The sequence below is a fragment of the Aythya fuligula genome, chromosome 2 (assembly GCF_009819795.1).
Source record: "Aythya fuligula isolate bAytFul2 chromosome 2, bAytFul2.pri, whole genome shotgun sequence".
Lineage (NCBI taxonomy): Eukaryota > Metazoa > Chordata > Aves > Anseriformes > Anatidae > Aythya > Aythya fuligula.
In genome coordinates, this window is record NC_045560.1 from 88,915,432 (window position 1) to 88,921,637 (window position 6,206).

At 34.0% G+C, this 6,206-nt stretch overlaps 1 long non-coding RNA gene across 1 annotated transcript; it reads right to left on the reverse strand.

Annotated features, from left to right (window-relative positions):
• Nucleotides 1-424: 424 nt before the first annotated feature.
• On the reverse strand, nucleotides 425-5,586 carry LOC116486545. Its single transcript, XR_004252971.1, has 3 exons — nucleotides 5,521-5,586; nucleotides 3,339-3,406; nucleotides 425-821 (listed from the first exon to the last, which is right to left on the reverse strand). It is a non-coding gene; the product is annotated as an uncharacterized LOC116486545 (long non-coding RNA).
• Nucleotides 5,587-6,206: the final 620 nt, after the last annotated feature.

Below are 6,206 nucleotides of genomic sequence, written 5' to 3' on the forward strand. Positions count from 1 at the left end.
CTGAATGATGTTTTGCTCTTTTCCTTCAGTTACGAATTGCATTTATAGCTTCCAGTAATCCCATTTATCATTGCAATTTGCTTAGCTTGAAATGTGCTACATTAATTAGTTCTTTTCAAGTCCTTTAAAAGAAATGTCTAGAGATCATTAATTCTATATGGGCAATTTATTATTGCTTAAGAAAATTACATATTGCGGTCTGTTGCTCATTTTTATAAACTTCTTTTAGTATTTCCTTGTGTAAAAATTATCTTAGATGATCACCTTTTATAAACCCTCCCTAGTGAGTGTCATTGTAATTTTTGATAGCTATAAAGGGTTCTCAAGCATTCAACAGCATATTCCAAACAAACAGCATTAGGAGTTATTTATTTATTTATTGTCAAACTGTTATTCCAAAATTAGTTTGCAAAGCTGCATATGTTAACAGAATGAGCAATTTCCACAATTTATTAGGATGTACCATGATAATGATGAAAGTGCACTATACAAAGACATACACAGAGACCAATAGTGGAACTGGTTTTTATACAGTTATTAATCTGAAGAAGAAAAGATTGGTTATTTTCTTCCTTGAAATAAAATGAGAACACAAATGCCATCCTCTTTACTCCTTTGGTTTCAGTGCTCTATCATGGCTTCATACTTTACTGCTGCAGAAGCTTTTTCACATACCTTCTTTCAAACACATCTGTTGCCACACTGAGCTCAGTGTCTTTAAGCACAAGAGTAAGACTTTGCAAGATCAAAGTGTTATTCATTAGAAGACATGTTGACTTGTTGACTCCAGTCCAGGGTATTTTTTGAAGTTGTCTGTTCACCTACAGAAGAGAAGATAAGGAGAACTGAGTGTGCTAAAGGGCCTAGGGAAAAAAAAAAAAAAATATATATATATATATATATATAAAAATACATTATTCACATAGCTATAACTCAAAGGAAATGTAGTAATTTGTGAACTAATATATATATATATATATAAGTTGAAAATAGAGGTGATAATTAAATATTATTAGTGTTATATGCCTGAGGAAAATTAACAAAGGCATAGCTTTCACATTATATGATAAACATGAGGTGGGGGCAAGAATTTTAATTGTTTGGGAAATCAGCCCAGCATGTACCTCTTGTAATACAAATGAAACCCACCTATTGTGACACATATTTACATATATTACATATATATATTATATAAATATATTACATACATAAATATATTACATATTACAACGTACATTTATAACATACATAACATACATTTTTAGACCCTCTGATCACACTTTTCTACTATGAAATGACTAATTTCTTTCCCACTATTCTACTTAAAATGAAACTTTTTTTTTTCTGTTTTTTTTTTTTTGTTTGTTTGTTTGTTTGCTTTGTTTTAATTTGAGAGGAAATAATAAGGATATAAGTGTAAACCTAAGGTATAGGTTTGTTCTTTTACTTATCTTGGTTAATGTCATAACAACAAAAAAAAAAAGTTGCAGTTTTTGTTACTGTATGAATTTCTCTAATTAAGGTGAAGCTGTAAAGGAGAAGCCATTTAAAAAGAAAATTTCATGTTCTTTGCTACCAACATTTTTGGAAAATTATTAGAAACAAAATAACAATACAGTAAGTAAGTTAATTCTAGATAACCAGTAGTAAAAATAATTTTGAATGAACCAGTGTGGGTTGTGGGGGAGTGTCCTTTGGAAGGAACATTATGATTTGCTTTATGTACTTTGTTATTCACAGGCTATATGTAGGGTGGGAAATACTTTATTCTTGTTTTGCAAATGGAATTCTACCCCCTAAAAATAAAAGCAAACAAACAAACAAACAAAGGAACATTTAAAACATAAAAAACTTTCTTATTTATTGTGGAAAGAGGAACGATATATGTTGATGAAACATTCATATTAAAAATAGATTTGTAATTTTCTTTTTGTAAAAAAAAAAAAAAAGATTATAAGTATTGTATTTATTATTAAATATTTATAAGTATTGTATTTATAAGTATAATATTTATAAGTATCACATAATTTCATGTAAATTAATTTTGGGGATACCATTAGGATCACTGAGGTTAAGCTAAAGGCACCATCTGACTGTGTCAAGGCTAGCTAGAGCATCTATGCCTCTCCAGGGAACACTGTGGGATCCAGAGCATATCTGAAATGCTTGTATAATGTGTTCACATGTAGTATGAGGAAAAAGCAGGATAAACTGGTAAATTTGGTCCTTTCCCAGAGTTATGAAACCATTGGTTTTAATGAGACTTGATATGAGTCCCATGACTGGAGTGCTGGAATGGGGGGCTAGTGGTTTTTCAGAAGGGATAGGCAGGACAGCTGAGGTGGAGATTTACATAGTAACATTTAAAAAAACATTTAAAGGAGAGATTAGACTGTACAGCCCTTGCCATTAGGGATGATGTGATAGAGATCCTATGAGTGAAGATTAAGGAGATTAAGATGTTGTCTCAGGTGTTTAATATCAGCCCCACACAGGACAATAGCATGGATAAACTATGCTATAAACAATTATGGGAAATCTCTGGTTCAGTTGCCCTTGTTCTTATGGGATATTTCAACTTCCCAGACATAGACTGGGAATATCAGTCTATGGTGTAAGGGCAACAAAAGTTAGCAGAGTTGCCACCCTGGACTATAAGAAAGAAAAAAAAAAAAAAAGTGTTCCTCAGAGAACTATTTATCAGAGTCCACTGGGAATCGGTTCTAGAGGGTTTAGAGGTCCATGGGAGTTGCTCACTTTTCAAGAACCACCTTTTAAAAGCCAGGTCTTTTAAAAGATTAGAGAGAGGCATTCTGATCTCGGTGGTATTATATGGGAAACGTTATCATATCAAGACAAAATTTAGGATCTAATATAAAGATGACAGATTTGGGGATATGATGGAATTTCTCGTTTTCATTTTAGCTGCTTTGAACTACTTTTTGAGACACCAATTATTAAAATAATAATATGAATAACAAATGTTGCTGTGATATACACATGACTATTGAAATAACAGTCCAAATTCTGGATTAGAAAGAAAACAGTTTCCTTAAACTTGTTCATATCTCACCATCTTTATAAAGAAGAACGTTCCCCCCTCCCCCCCCCCCCCCAAGATTTTACTAGAAGATTTTAGAAAACAAACAAACAAACAAAAAACTACCACAGTACCACAGAACAGAGGATTAAGGAGTGGATCAAATATCAGAGCACAATGAAATAATATTTCAGCATAGTCTCTAGCCCCCCTCCCCAGGTCATAAAAGTGAATGGTTCCCCATTACTCATAAAAGTAGAAAGTTGATTAGATTATGACAGATTTATTTATTTATTACCTTGCTTTTCCTTTGCAGATTATTATTTTCTGTAACACACTGCTCTTATAGGTACCTCTAGATTTTTCCTGTGAGATAGAGAACAGAAGCAGGCTAGGCAACAACAGAACTACAGGACACGCCAATTACTACTCTCTGTACACAGTGTCTGGTAATAACAGAATATTATTATGCTCTTCTTTGTATCTATTTTAAGAAAGGAAAAGATCATCATCTCTTCAGAGGGCTTCCAGGCAGGTGGGTTATTTATTCATTTATTTCAGAGTGAAAATAAGAAGTATGTGACCTATTGGGTTTCCTTCTAAACTAAACTTTTATGATTATGTCCAGAAACATGTCAACCCTTTGAAAACTCAGACTAAAATATAGTGGAATACTCCACTCAGATAGGAATATTCTTTCATCACTTGGACAATATTTGGATAAAGTTTGAGATTATAGCTATCATTGAATATTAACATATTAAGCACTTGTTTGCCTTCAGATATTTTGCCATTATGCTTTCCAACATGAGAAAGAGTTTTACTTCTTTCTGTCTCAGCAGTATGTCACTATCATATGAAATTTCTCATAGACATAATTAGCAGAAACTAAAGGAAATAAAATTCCTGAAGTATTTTGCTGTAATCTATATTTGCCATTGCAGTGCTTAGATGTTTTAAGAGTAACACAGGAAATTTAGGTAATGTAAATCCTCCCAATCAAGAAAATTTACTGATCACTAGTGACTCGGTATATGCATTTTATCTGAGTTATTAAAGCCTCTACAGTCACATTACCAGCTAATCTTGATTCTTTTTTTGTCCTGAAGGTTGTATCTATCCAAGAAGCTACCCTCTTCTCATTGACTGTAGAAAAACATAGACACCATTTTTTTTGAGAAAATATGTTCTTTGTCTGAAAATAAACACTGAGTGTAACTTAGTTCACTGAGAGTAACTTTAATTACAATATTCAGGCTCTGGTAAATTTCAAAATATTTGAAGAATTTTAAATGTGTTACATTATCTATCTCTCTTCTATATGGACCCCATAAAACTGTTATCTATACAGCCTCGTCTTTCCTAACTAGGCTGTAACAATTAATATCCTCTCATTAATATTTGTTGATATTTGGGAAAATTTGGGAAAAGCTATTCACAAGCTATTTGGGAAAAACTTTCTGTGTTTTTGTGCTTATATACCACCTAAAAAGGGGGGGCTCTCATTCTTTGTTTCACCATTTCGGAAGTGCTGTGATATATGAGGTTATTAAACTCATAGATTTTTCACAACAAAATCAGCAACACACATTCATAATTAAATGCAGGAGTTTTCAGTAGACTTCTTACAAGACTGATATATATATATATATATATATATATATATATACATATATATATATACACTTCTATTTTAATTATGGATGTGAAGCCAGAAGCCAAATAAGCCAGAAGTCATTCATCTGCAAACAAGAAAGTCAGGCTACACTTACGAGCAGGAGAACTGGAAATCTATAATTCTGAAATGTACTTGGAGGTTATACCAGAAAAGCCACTGAAAACAGAGCTGAACACTGAGCAATATTGTGGTATACAAAGTTAATGACACATAAGCAGAACCATTAGAACAAAATCATGTGAGACTAGCACTCTGATACTGTTAATAGGTTCCACAGTATAAAATGTATGTAGCACGTGGGAAAAAGTAGGGCAAATAATCTGAATTATTTATTGTACATTGAGTAATTTATGGCAGAAAGTCCCCTCAAAACTTCCAGAAGACTTGAGTAATACTTTTCATAGGGGAAACTTGGGTACCAAAGTGCTTCTTAGAAAAGTACAATGTGGACCAATAGTTGGCAGTGTCATCCAGAAGAATTAAATAAAACAGAAAGATATACTTCATTAAAAGACACATGACTACCAATAAGAACAAACACAGGGGAAGATGAAAATGAAGATACAACACCATGATGGAAATGTTCTAACCTTAAATATAAGTTCACTTAATTTCAGACACACTGTACTGGTGAACTCTAGGTAAATATCACCCATTTCTTATTTGTATGGAATGTCATACTAGATTGCTTGCATCCAAGTTTTCCAGAAAGGTCAGAAACATAACTTGGTTACTGCATGGAAGAGATGTACAGTGACTGCCTACTTGTGATCACATCCAAGAAAGTCCAAGAATCAGTTACCTGTAGTTGTGGTGTAACCCAGCCAGCAGATAAGCACCACACAGCCATTCGCTCACACTCCCTTCTCCCTCTCTGTGATGGGGGAGAGAATCAGAAAAAAAATAAAATAAAATAAAACCCTGTGGGTTGAGATAAAGTCAGTTTATTAGGGCATAAAATTAAGGAAATAATAATTATAATAGTACTACTGGTAATAATGTGTACAAAACAAGTGATGCACATAGGTAATGGCTCACCATCCGCTGACCGATGCCCAGCCTATCCCTGAGCAGCTGGTCCCCCCCCCCTGGCTAGCCACCCCATATTAATTGTTCAGCATAATGACATATGGTATGGAATACCCCTTTGGCCAGTTTGGATCAGCTGTCCTGGTTCTGTCCCCTCCCAGCTTTGGCTGGACCCCTAGCCTCCTCACTGGCTTTTCAGCGAGAAGCTGAAAAGTCCTTGGCTAAGTGCAAGCAGTGCTCTGCAACAATTAAAACAGCAGTGTGATATCAACATTATTCTCTTACTAAATCCCAAACTCAGCATCCAAAATCAGCTACTAGAAGGAAAACTAACTCTATCCTAGCCGAATCCAGGATATCTGCTTGGCTGGGTGCCAGACTGACAGCACAGTCTGATGACTGACAGCCATCTCAGCACAGTAAGAAGAGTACATGTCAAAAATGTTAGACTTACTGCAC